General features: G+C 37.8%; 1 protein-coding gene across 4 annotated transcripts in view; it reads left to right on the plus strand.

The window, feature by feature from the left end:
• The window catches only part of TRMT9B (tRNA methyltransferase 9B (putative)), a 92,261-nt gene that overhangs the window by 34,384 nt on the left and 44,524 nt on the right, over positions 1-13,353 (plus strand). Inside the window, exon 1 of one of the 4 annotated variants that reach the window (XM_027885533.1) lies at positions 8,516-8,534. The exons of the other annotated variants lie outside the window; for them this stretch is intronic. The gene's annotated coding sequence lies outside the window, so the exon portion shown is untranslated. Of the gene's footprint in view, positions 1-8,515; positions 8,535-13,353 lie in introns of those variants that run through there. 4 annotated transcript variants of the gene reach the window in all.

The following is a 13,353-nucleotide window of genomic DNA, read 5'->3' on the forward strand; positions in this document are numbered from 1 at the left end:
GAATTAAACTAATCAACAGTGCTATACATTTCACTTAATTTCATGTCCACTGCATCTCAAATTAAATCCACCTAGCATTTATTACCATTCATTTGCAAAAACTGCTACATTCATAATTTATGTTTCCCAAAGTGTAGCCAGTGAAAGAAAGTGTGAAATGCTTCAGTGCTGATGTGAAAACATGAAATGAACTCAGAATTTCTGGCATAGATTGAATTTAAATATAACTCAGCATGACTGAAAATCTTCTCAGTGTCCTAGATTTGCACTTCAGGTTTCAGTTTATACTAAGCATGAGTAAGTGTTGTTAGCTGCATGAATAATGCATATTCTGCAGCTCAGCCCATTCCCTTCACATGTTTATTCATTTATGCTGTTTAAATGTACTGAGATGGTCAGTATTCACTCTTGTTTTGACAAGCTGCAGGAGAGATCAGCTTCCTCATGCTTAGAGCAACCACAGAATTACTTACTCAGAGACCATATTTTTAAATGATCATTTATATTTATATATATCTGCATTCAGTGACAGAAGCCCCCTTTCATACTTCTATATCATTATCTTGAATAAAATTCTTGTAAATTTATATGTATTTTTGTAATATATTTCTGGTGTCAGGAACGCTAATTGTAGAAATGAGAAGTAGCTTTACAACAGAACCCAAATGCACCCAGTGTCTGGGACCTGAGAATGTATTTTGCCCTTAGACACATGACATCACAATCAGTCTACACCTTTTCAGAGCTCAGGGAGTCCATGAACAAGGGATTAGGTAATCAGAAGAAGGAAATAGGGCTAACTTTGTCAGGTTTCACATTAGAAGAGCTGCACAGTTCCGTCCATGTCAGTTCACAAAAGTGAATTTGGGCAGAAAAGCAGCTCTGTAGGGACTAATATTATCTCATTTTAGATGAATAGAGACTAATTTTGTCACTTTGGCAATTTCTGTTTCGTCATTCTCTAATTTAAATGTCACAAACTCAGGTTTTATATTATGTCAGTTGTTCAAACTTGTGTGGACCCATAATATCCAGGTAATTAGTATATTTCTTGTATTTAATGAGGTTTAGTAACATTTGTTAAGGTAACACATTATTATTGTATTCGAAGCATGAATTTTGTCTGTAAAAAGAGCTTTTCAAAGACATTAGTGATAGGTATGTGCCACACAGCCATCAGCTTCTGTATGGCTTTTTCCTCAATTTCTTACCCTCATTAATATATTTTCCTTGTCACAGTGCTTGTGGGGTTTGTTATACATTAGGTACTGAACAGCGCAAATAACATGCACGTGGTCACCACAATAAATGTGATACAAATGGAACTTAATTTGTACTTCTTGAATCCAGGATATTGCCTGGATGCTACAGTCCCACCCAGCTTTTTCATGTAGTTGTGTCTTTGAAAACTATCTCTAAATGACGACTTACTGGCTACTGGAGTTATTCAAATGAAAAAGATGAGAAGAATCTGCTTATTAAGTCTTATCCTCTATTCCCACTTTCTATAACCAGTAGCCCACAAAGATTGTTGCTTTAAATTTTATTTTTTTTTTAAATCAATAATTCAACAAAGTTGTCTTATGTTTATTTTATATGGTCCTGGGTAGAATTTTAATCTTCTGTGTTATGGCAAATATAGCAACTTTGCAAAATTTTGCCATTGTGAAGTGACATAAACCTAGGTTCAAAAATTTAACCCAGAATGAAAATGCGAATAATACTATTTGTTTCTGAAGCAGAGTTTCTTTGAAATGACTCATGTAACTTTTTGATAGTATGGGTCAATTTTTCTAAAGAGAGATGCCTGGTTGTGTTATCTCTCCCTCTTTCTGAGACTCATGTGACATTCTTTAATCGGATCTAGAAACAACAGCTGTTCCATATTTATGAAATAGTAAAGCTCCATGAAATAGTAAGACAATGAGAGGTGTGAGCTATTATGAACTGCAACTGTCTATCAGTTTAGTAAGACTTTCTCAGAAATGAATAGATTTTTTACCAGTGCAGAATATAGGCTTTCTTTTAACCCAGTACAAATAGAAGTACCATGAATTGTCAGAAAAAAATTGGATTTAAGATGCAAACCAAAGTAACACAATGGCCATTAAGGCTCGAGTACAATCCAGTGAAATGGCTTTAAGGAATGAAAGATCCACCATCTAGAATCCCACAAAATTTTTCCCATTTTTCATGTCTTATCTCTCCTGTGACAGTCAGCTTAGACTTTAGAACACTTTCCTTCTGCTTGTCCTAGATCTTTTCAGAGATCGTCCAAAAAGGCTTTGTGGGTTTGTGTGGCCAAGTTTTGGTAGCGGGTCAGGGCTACGCAGGTGTCCTGCTGAAAGCTTCCCCGTGTCCGACAGAGCCAATGCCAGTTGGCTCTAAGATGGACCCGCTGCTGGCAAAGGCTGAGCCCATCAGAAACACCTCTGTGATAATGTACTTGAGAAGGAAAAAAAGTTATTGCAGAGAAGTAATTATAGCCAGAGAAGAGAGGAGTGAGAACATGTGAGAGAAACAGCTCTGCAGCACCAAGGTCAGTGCAGAAGGAGGGCAGGAGATGCTTCAGGTGCCGGAGCTGTGTTTCCTCTGCAGCCTGTGGTGAAGACTGTGGTGAAGCAGGCTGTCACCCTGCAGCCCATGGAGGTCTGTGGGTGTGCAGAGATCCATCTGCAGCCCAGGGAGGAGACCCATGCCTTCTTGAAGGACTGCACTCCATGGAAAGGGACCCACACTGGAGCAGTTTGTGAACAGCTGCAGCCCATGGGAAGAAATCATGCTGGAGAAGTTTGTGGAAGACTGTATCCCCCAGGAGCGACCATGGAGCAGGTGAAGGACTCCTCTCCCTGAGGAGAAAGCAGTGGCAGAAACAACATCTGATGAAATGACCATAATCCCCATTCCCTGTCTCCCTGAGCAGTTGTGGGGGAGGAGATAGAGAATCTGGAATAAAGTTAAGCCTGTAGGAGTGGGGGCAGGGGGAAGGTGTTTGTTTGTTTGGTTTGGTTTGTTGTTGTTTTTGTTGTGGTGGTGTTTGTTTTTTTGTTGTTGTGGTGGTGGTGTTTTTTTGTTTTTGTTTTGTTTTTTTTAAGATTTTGTTTTAATTCTCATTATCCTGCTCTGATTTTGATTGATAATAAATTCAATTAATTTCCCCAAGTGGAGGATTTTTTTCCCATGACAGTAATTGGTGAGTGATCTCTCCCTGTCCTTATCTCAACTCACAAGCCTTTTGTTATATTTTCTCTCCTCTGTTCAGCGGAGGAGAAAAGTGATACAGCAGGTTTGTGCACCTGGCATCCAGCCAGGGTCAAACCATCACAGCTAGTTAGACTAGTGTGGCAGCATCCTGCATGACTCGGAACCCTGCACTTTGGAAATAACTCACCTAGCCTCAGTGCCTTTCAATAACTGGATTACAAGAAGAGCCACTGAGTGACAATTGCATCTAGTTGCTCTTAGCAAAGGTTGGATCCAAACCAAATGTTTTTAGAAAAGTCTGCTTCACTAAACTGCCTACATAAACTTTGCTATTTGTTAGTCTCATTAGCAGTCTCAGATGTTGGAAGATTCCTTTGCTCCTTCCTCCACACAAGTGCTGCCTTTTCATCAGTGTTGGCACACTGCATAGAGTGGAGGGAAATGCAGATGTCTGAGATAACTCAGGCAGTATAGTAAATTGGAATTAACTGACACTAAGGTAGGAATGCTGGACAAGGAAATCCAGGAAAATAAAGGAAGACTGGCCTTCATGAAATAGTAACAATATGAAAATACAACTTCTTTTCAGCAAGATTGTTCTCATGACTATTTCCTTTGGTGGAAACTTACTTGAATTGAATTTATTTCTGGTAAATTAAATGCACAGCTACCCTGTTCCTTAGTCATATAGCCTTGTCAGTGCTTTTAAGGCCAAGTTCCCCAGCTCTCCAAATATATTAGTCATGTGAACATCTTTAGTTTTCCTATGAGAGCACCCACCTGGTATTTCTTCAAGTGTATCTAGTCCTTAAGGTGCTTTCCAGGCCTGTATATGTATGGTACTGATGATCTGCCTCATAAATGACTCTACCTAGAATGCCAGGTCTTCTAGCACCTATCTCAGTGATCCACACAGCATAGCTGAAAACATCATTACATGCACCAGGTGCCCATACTCTCTTACTCACTGGATTCTTCTTATTAATGGCCTGCAATTAGAAATTTGTTAAATTGATTTATTTTAGTTCAGCATTTCCCATACTGAGGTCTCGCATTTGTGACCAGCCATTTGGTTTGTCCTTATCTTGCCACAATGACAAATATGTTTGCACAGGGTTAGGAAAGTTACATCAAAGCCAATCTTGACTTACCATTTCCCTTTACTTTGCTGTGATGATTAGCAGCATTATATTGAGGCCTGTCTTGGCTCAGAGAGGCCTGACTTGGCTTGGTTATTCTCAGCTCCTTGACATGTACCTATGTTTTCGACTGTGTGAAATACTCCTCTGCAGGTGAGAAACTTGCCATTTGCCTTTGTTGAACTCCTTGAGGTCTTGCCATACCCTTTCTCCAACTTGCCATGATACCTCTGGAAAGCAGCCATCACTTTCAGCATTGAGGACTGCTCTCCTCATTTTCTCTTTCCAAACTGCTGCTTTGCTTTCTTACCCTTGTTGATTTTCTACATTTTTGTAGAGTGTGAGACCTAAGTAACAGAGGGTCATTCAGTGCCAGTTGGCCTTTAAGGCAGGGAAGAGTCGAGGGTACCTTTACTGTACTGGTATATAGCACACCAAGATACTGCTCAGAGCTGCGGTACTAGACATTTAGGTGTGCTCTGTTGTGTTGTTGGATGTCATCTTCATCATCGGAGCTGTGACTGCTGAGGTTGTGCTCCTGTGTTTGATGCTGGACTGTTGGCATGCCCACATGTGTCCTGGGAAGATTGCTGTGGAAGCACTTGGACAAGGAGCTTCTCTATTGTATGTACTTGCAGTGATTACTGAGGGTGTGGGAAATAATGGGAGTATTACTTTCTGTGATTACAATTGGAAATGTATCTTCTTGCTTTTCTTGGTGCATTTAGGTATATGGTTTGGCTTGAAGGCTTTGATGTTTGAGAGCCCAGACAGGGTGTACCCTGATAGTATATTGCTTCACACACCTCCACTGTGATGGCAGTGAATTCACTGACAAAGCTGCTTGTGCCACGGATTCAGATGAGAGATGTAATAAGATTTCCTGGTGTCAAACTGACCCATTTCTGGAACAAGATGGATATGTAAAAATGAATGTTCTGTGACCCAAGCACTACTACCAGCTCATGGCTCAGCACCACGTGGTGACTTCGTGTATTCAGATATTAATGGCCCAATAGTGGTTATTCTTCAGCTGGTGGATAATAATTCCCCCTCCACCAGCCCTGCCACGAGTGCTGGTGATTTGCCATCTGAGCCACTCTGCTGTGGCTTTGGGAGTGAGTGGCCTTGGCCTGTGCAAGGCTGGAGCTCGGACTGATCATAATAGATATGGCAGTCCAGGTGCCAGAGCATCCTCCAGAGCCCTGCAGGGGCAGCTGCTCAGTACCACCAGTCAGACCACCACCATTCCATATAAAGGAGCCTCATTCACTCACAAGAAATTAGTATTGTAGTAAGATCACCAAATTTTATTATTTTATTAATTAATAGTATGTGATTAATTATTATTAATTATAAAGGATTAACTTTGTGTGGTTATTATTACATCATTACAGCCCACATACATAATATGTAGATGGCGTATTAATTATTTTAAGATTATGAAACCTTGAAAATCTTATTATTTTAAAATAAAATAATTGCAGGTTTGGTTACCAAGGAAAAATGGAAATTTCTGGCTCATTTCAGTGAATAAAAATAGTTTAGAAATGACACTACCCTCCTTAGAGAAATTTCTTATTCATTAAACATTATTAAAAACTGCAATTCACCTTTTGAGTGCCTAAAAAAGTGAAAGTGATGTTTAAATAATACAGAAATTGGAAATCTGTTATGGAAGTAAATGCTTAATATTGCAGCCACCCAGAGTGATTACCGAGGAAGTGTTTATGTACTATCAGTATATTGTTTATACTATAGATTCATAAATCTGTTGAAGAATATAATTCATAATTTATTTTTCATAAAACAGGTGAGCTGACCAAAGTCAAAAATAACCTCGCAAATAAAAAACCCCAAAGTATTCAGATCTGGATCTGTTCATTGATCAGATTCTTGCCTCAGCCCACAAACAATCGTCTGGTATAGTGATTTGGGCAATCTGGGGTCATTGTAAGTTTGCACTAATAGAAAGAAAAAGGTACATGGAACTAGCTGGCATTTGGGGATTAAGTTGATAATAGATTGGCATAATACAATTAAGATCCTGATTCAGCAAAATGTTTTTTTCAGCAAAAGATGTCTTACCTTTCATCATTGTCATAAAGTAGTCACTTTGGGCTCATTGCTCTTTCATGTATATAAATATTTTCCCAGAGGACTCTTTATTTTTGATGAAAATGTCTTAAAGAAACTGATTTTTCTGCTGTCATGCTTTAGACAGAATAGCATTGTGCCAAAGCAAAAATGAGATAAACTGTTTATCTTCTTTGATCAAATGGAAGAAAACCAAATGAACCAATATTACATAGGACAAGAACAAGTTTAGTTTTTAAATGTTTCTGCTTTAATGAATTACGACAGCTAAAGGAGCAGATATGAATATTTTGCAATCTTTTAACATACCAGTAATGATTTGTAAATGTTGAGTTATATCTTTCATGTTTCAACCCTCATCAAGCATCTCTCATTTTTTAGCTTATACATTCTGCAGAACAGAATATGTTTGCTCTGTGCCTAGCACAAAAGGGCTCTTGATCTTAATTGGGGCCTTTGGCTTCTATGGTAATCTAAGCTATTAGGGAACAATAGTCTACAAGACTGTTAGGAGTATCAGAAAGGACATTTCAAAAGGCCATTAATGTCAGCTAATGTTTATGTATCATATGAGAGGCCACTATTACTATGAAGTTATAAATAGCAGTAGAAAGATGTTATTAAGCTTATAAAATTTACTTTGCTTTTGTGGACTAGGATTTTAATAACAGCAAGTTACTAATTTACAATCTGATAATATATTAGAGAGTACCTTGGTAAAAATGTGTGTGTGTCTAATGTCACTTCTGTTTATCCTTTCCATCACCAGTGACCTGCAAACTTCATAGAATCTTTTAGGGGATTCACATTTCAGAATGAAATAATTCTTGATATATGGAATCACAAAGATGTTTCCTTAGACATTGCAGCATTCTTTCACTGGTAAAATTTCCAATGGAGTTGAGAATGGTAATAGTATACCTGATTCTTACTATAAAGAAGAGAAAGTCAGCAAACTTTTGTTTCTGTAATAATAACAACCAAATGAGAACTATTTTTTTCTTACTAACTCCTCTCCCAGTTTAGAGATTTAATAATATGTCTTTATATAAAAATCAATCTCAGTATAAACAAAAAATATGTAGTCACAGCTCTTTTAGGGAGAATTGTAAGCTCAGAATGGCCAGAGTTGTACATGTAGCAGGAAACTGAACAATGGAATTGCTTATGTGTTTTTAGCATCTTTGGCATCACATAATTTCCTTTTTTTATGTCCAGAGTAGAGAGGAAGGAAATCGTATACTTGTGCAATTGTCAAGTTGCTTACCAAGACTGATCTACATAGATTCTGTAAGGTTTGCATGAGGTCCTTGCTTGCATATTGTATCCTTTGTCCATCATTCAGCTGTCAACCAACCTGGGCGGCTTGACAGCAGATGGAGTTGGAGTTGTCATCCACTCCCTGCTCTTTAAGGCTGAACTAGTGGTTTGGGAATTGTCATTCTGACAAAGGTAAAATGTTGTCCTTCCTCTGAAATAAGCAGGGCTGTTAGGATTGCATTCCATGTGCTCTTTTTCTTTAGTTACAGGAAATATCTAAAATCACTGTGATAGAAAATTCAATTTAAGATGGGCAGTACAGTGTTCATAAAGATTAGAAAAAGGAAGCAAATATATATTAATTCAAAAGTAGTTATAATAAATAAGCAATAATGGTAAAATGGTTGACTGTGAATAACAGTTAATAAGATATTGTTGTATATGCATTTGTCATTTCATGTCCTTACTGTCACAACCTGTTAATTCTATGAATGTGTTCCTTTTTTAAGGTCTTGCATCCATGGAAATACTCTCAGTATTGTTTAAAAGTCTCCAGCAAGGCCATACAAAACAGTTTGTTAGCTCAGGCTAAAGCATGCTTACATTATCTAAAAATTTTCAAATCTCCCAACAACATTCTTGTTGTTTTTCGGGATAGGTAAATAAGTTCTTGTGTTGGTGACTTAATGTCTCCATAGGGCAGAAACAGAGAGGTTATGATTATTTGTGCAGGGACTGAAAACAGAAAATCTGATACCAGGCTAGGCAGATCCTGGGACTCAGGTGAAGACGTTCATTCTCTGTGGTGCACACATCATCCCTACTCTAATCAGGGTAATCACACAGGACTGAATTTCCTCATAGTTGGTGGGCTTATTTCATCTCCTTTTTCAGTGTTCCTGGGTTTGTACCTCCTGATATGCTATCTTTAATCCTTAGGAGAGTTTTCCTCCAACTTCCTTTCCAAGTTTTACTCACATCTCTGCTGTTAAATCTCCCTTGATGCATCACCTGACCCGGGGGTCATGCCTAGTTGTGAGAACTCACTTAGAGCTCTCTTTTTTGGTAGCTAATATTACAGCGATTTTTAAAGCAATCCTTTTTTTTATTCTCCACCTTTGACTTTTCTTTTTTTGTAAATAGAAAATGTACTTGGTGGGAGAATACAGTGTAAATATGTAGCACTACAGACAGGATTTACAAAAAAGCTCAGCTCCTAGGTGATGTGATTGTGCAGCCCTCATTTCCTCCCCTCTAATCCCTATTTTGCTTTCAATAATATGTGACTGTGCCCTCTGTCATCATAACTTCTTTTCTGTGGTAATTGTAGCTTGTGAGTTTATAGTACCTACTACATAGAAAGAAACTTCCAGACTTAGACCTGTTCAGAGACTGCAAGCTAATGCAATGAAGACCACATTTATGGCTAGGCACCTATTTTACAGTTTTAAAGGGGCACTGTCTTGTGCTAAGCTCATCTGGGTACTTGATTTATTTCAACCAACTTAATGAGGGATGTCCTGTGAAGGATGATACTATACTTCTTGTCCTTGTCTTGTTAGATGCATCACCCAGAGGCATATTCTGAAGTCATGTAAATTTGATGATAAGGAATTGGTTCCTTTTTTCTCCTCAGTGCTCCAGATAAAACAGCTGTGAGCATAGGGATGCTATTTCTAAAGAAGGAAATGAAGAAGTATTTTGTCTTCATGATAAGATAGCATAAAAGGAATGGAAAATTATTTAGCTAGGGGATTATGCAGGACTCATAACTGCACTGTCTGAATATCTCTTTAACAATGAAGGCTGTCTTGAAAATGGAAGGTCCTCTTATAATGATTTATGAGGTAGTAAATGAGCTGTTTCTTGCTAAAATCAGAGCCCAGCATTATAAGCCCATACATACCTCAGCACAGCAGGCTGGTTTGGATGCTGTATTCATAGGTTGCATTCCTGTTGGAACAATATTAACTCTGAGAGTAAATAACTGAAAGTGTTAACTCTGAGAATAAGTAATTTAAAAATGCCATTGCGTGAGGTAGTCTCTGTTTAGTGTACTTCAAGGTAATCCACATGGAATAGTTACTACAGGATGGTGAACTAGGCTACGAAGGTTAATTTCCCAAGTAGATTTATCTTAAAGACACCTAAAACATTCTCTATCCTTTCTCTTGGAGTCTGAAATTCATCCAGCTTCTTCAAGATTTGTTCTTTAACATCAGATTAAAAGCTGAGATTATTAATTATCTTCTAGAAATAGTTTTAAGCATTAGAAGTATTGATGTGGTATCCTCAGATTTAATTAATAAGAATCTGACATGATTTTCAAAAAGTTGTCAGTATGTCACTTAGGTTTACTTAATACTGTTTTACAAACAAGTCATTTATATCCTCAGATAAAAGCATTATCCTTTCAAGTCCGTATTTCAGAATTATCACATTGATATGATAAATTATAAATCAGATTAATTAATTTTATGCATATTATGGACATTGTAATTGTTGCCTTCTTTTGCATAAACTCATGTGAGTGTGATGATTGTGAAGCCTGAGTAGCAGGAAAGAGAAATGAGTTCTGTCCAATCTATTAGAGCTCATCAAGCAATTAGTTTAAAAATAATAATAAAAACGTATTCTTGCAGGTTCAGCTTTTGTTTTCATTGGTATAGACAGGAAAAACAGAAGAAACTTTGACAGCACTGTTTTGCATCTAAAGTATATGAGAGACAGTCCATTTTTGGCTATGATTATTTAATGGGTTTACATGAGATATTTTCAAACATTCAGTGGAAGTTTTTACCTTGGGACCCTGATATTAATCATGTAATTTTTTACTCTGAAACCAGTAACTGCCAGTGACTGCCAGGTGAATACAGTATTTCAGCTTACACAGGATGGTCCAAGTGTGAAATGGCAACAAGACTAAATGCCAGAATCTCCTGAACATTTACTTTTCTCGGTTGGGTGTTGAAAAGAGCAATTACTGTGTGAAACTTGTCTAGAAGAAGAAAAAAATGCTGTATATGCCAAGGTTGATATTTCCCATGATTGGAATTTTCTTGTCAAAAATACTCCTTTAGCACCTTTTGTTCTGTCTTACAGAAGTTAATGTATTTTTCCTGCCTGTATTCTTAGAAAAAAAATGTTGTTCCTTTATTTTGTGACTGACATTGGATGATATTGTATATAGATCCAGTCTAATGAGTTCTTTTGAGGCACTGTATCAAGAAGCAAGATGATAGGGAGGCTGGATTTCATCATTGATTAGTGCTGGCAATTTTTAAGGCACAAAATGACAGGGCTGTTCAAGATTACAGAGGATCCTTACAGGAAAGAAATAAAATAGAGGAAAAATAGTAAGCTTTCAGATGCCTATAACAAATGCACTGAAGTTCCTAGACACTGCTTATTTTTTTGTCAGCAGAGTTCACCCCAACTACCAATATGTCTGGTGAATGATTTTCTATTATGCACATCAAAGTCTGTGAACCAGAGGTGTCCTTTTAATATTTATACAGAAATGAGTTCATCGTTTCCAAGGCAATTGCCTCTAAATCTCTGTTCAGTCTTCAGGACTATGCCCTGTAAGACGCTTAGAAAATCCTTAGAGCAAGTCAAATTTCTTAGTGCCAGAAATTCTTTCTTGGGGAAAATCTGTTCTGCTTTAAAAGAAGATCTAATGCCCTCTTTTAGAGCTATACAGTGTAGGGGGCTGGGGGGGAAAGAAAGAGGCAGATGTTTTGAAATTATGAAAGTAGTTCATTAAAATTTCTCAAGATAAAGATAAGCAATGTATTTTCACAGAAATAAAATTAGAGTGGTGATATATTTGTCTTAGAAGAGAAATTAACCATTCTGGATGAGGAAAGGGAGAGGTGAGTTGGTAGTACATATATGCCTACTGAAAGATAAATAAATAAATAATAGATAAACATACAATTAAAAAAATCCCTCCTGATTTGGGGCTAGTACTATATTGCTCTTGGAAAGCTAATAGAATAACTATCCTGGGAAGAGCACCAAGAAGGAAAGGACTGGTGAGTAGCCAGCTGACTAACACATGTAGTGTTTGTAGTATTTGTGATGAAAGGCAATCTTCTGGGCAGCTGTTACCTTGACAATTGCAGGTAATGAATGGTTGTAGTGTTCATCTCTCCAGATTCACTTTTAACTACTAATAAAGAATTAGTACAGCTTTTCTTTTGAATGGCTTCATGTGGATTTCCAAAGATATGGTGCTCAAGTGGTTAATCTGTTTCTGAGTGGCACTTTTGCATATAGAAGTGAATTTGGGGAACCTGACAAATGGGAAAAACAAGCATATTAGGTCATCCAACTTTATGGCTGCCTTGGTGGGAAAGTTGTTAGGGAAATAAAGCACGTTCTGTTTCTATGCAGTATTTTAAATGGAAGTCCTCAGCCTGAGCCCAGACTCACCTTGTGTGGTGTTACTGGAACACAGGCAGACTGCTGGGAAGCTCCTGGCCTGGATGGGCTCCTGAGTTTCCCACTGTGGCATGACTGCATTATATCCATGCCTGCCTGCTCAGGCATTTCACTTCATTCCTCATGCTGTGTGGTGTTACCTGGCGTGCTGGCTGAGGTCCCTGGGGGAGAGACAACGTCAGGTAGCACTGCAGCAGAAGATATCTCTTGCAGCATAGTCATGTGAACAACACATCAAGAAGTATGTCATATTTTAAACTGTACTCAGCAATGGCTCTCTCAGTAACTTTTTTTTACTGACTATTCTAAGTCAGCATGGTGTGACTGGTGAGCTACTCCCTTTCCCTCAGAGGGGATAGGGAAGGGCCATTTTGACATTTCGTGCTACCCTAACAACTGTTTCCTCCTGTTCCTGCTCATAGCCACACAGTTAGAATAGAAGCCTGTTTGTGTTTCTGACCCTGGCTGAGTGGATGTACAGACTCACTGAGACCTGAATAGTGCCTTTGTGTACTATGAAGGGAGTTCCAAACTGGAATTTGGGTGATCCTCATAGGACATACTAATCAAGTAACAATGTCTGTACCTCGATTGTGCTTAATGACAACTCTGTTAAAGTAAACATAATATTAAAGCTTCAAATTTTTTATGTGCAAACTGATCCTTGAAGCTGTCCTTAGTGCTTCAAATTGGATTCCCAAGGAATTCATCAAGGTTAGCAAGACTATGATTTCCTACTTACATTGCAAACTAATATTTTCAAATATGCTGAAGTTTATAGTCAATATATAGACTCCTAAAAAGAATTGGTTTTTCAAAGGTCAGGATTTGCCTGTGTTCTGTCAGTACATTTGCTTACTGCAAAAGCAAAGGAAGTTCAGCACTAGAGACTGGGTTTTCATAGTGAACTCATGACAAGTTATACAGATATCCTTCTGGGCCTTTTTGTAGATTTTCCTTTATGGGAAATACTTGTTAAATCATATGCTTAGTTCTATCACACTCTGCTATGTATTTTGATGTTTATCTGCTCTATCACTGAGGTGTTATGTTTTCAGATGATGTACATGCAGTTACTTAGCAATAGAATTTAATGTCTTTTATATTAATAACATTGTTGGAAAGTGCGAACGGTCCTTTGACAGAGCTATTAAGTCAGCCCTGGGAGCTACAGCTATTTTTATACATGACAGATAAACAGAGAGAA

Source organism: Empidonax traillii, unplaced genomic scaffold (assembly GCF_003031625.1).
Source record: "Empidonax traillii isolate 1590-97213 ecotype Southwest subspecies unplaced genomic scaffold, ASM303162v1 scaffold167:size2001844, whole genome shotgun sequence".
In the NCBI taxonomy this organism is placed as follows: domain Eukaryota; kingdom Metazoa; phylum Chordata; class Aves; order Passeriformes; family Tyrannidae; genus Empidonax; species Empidonax traillii.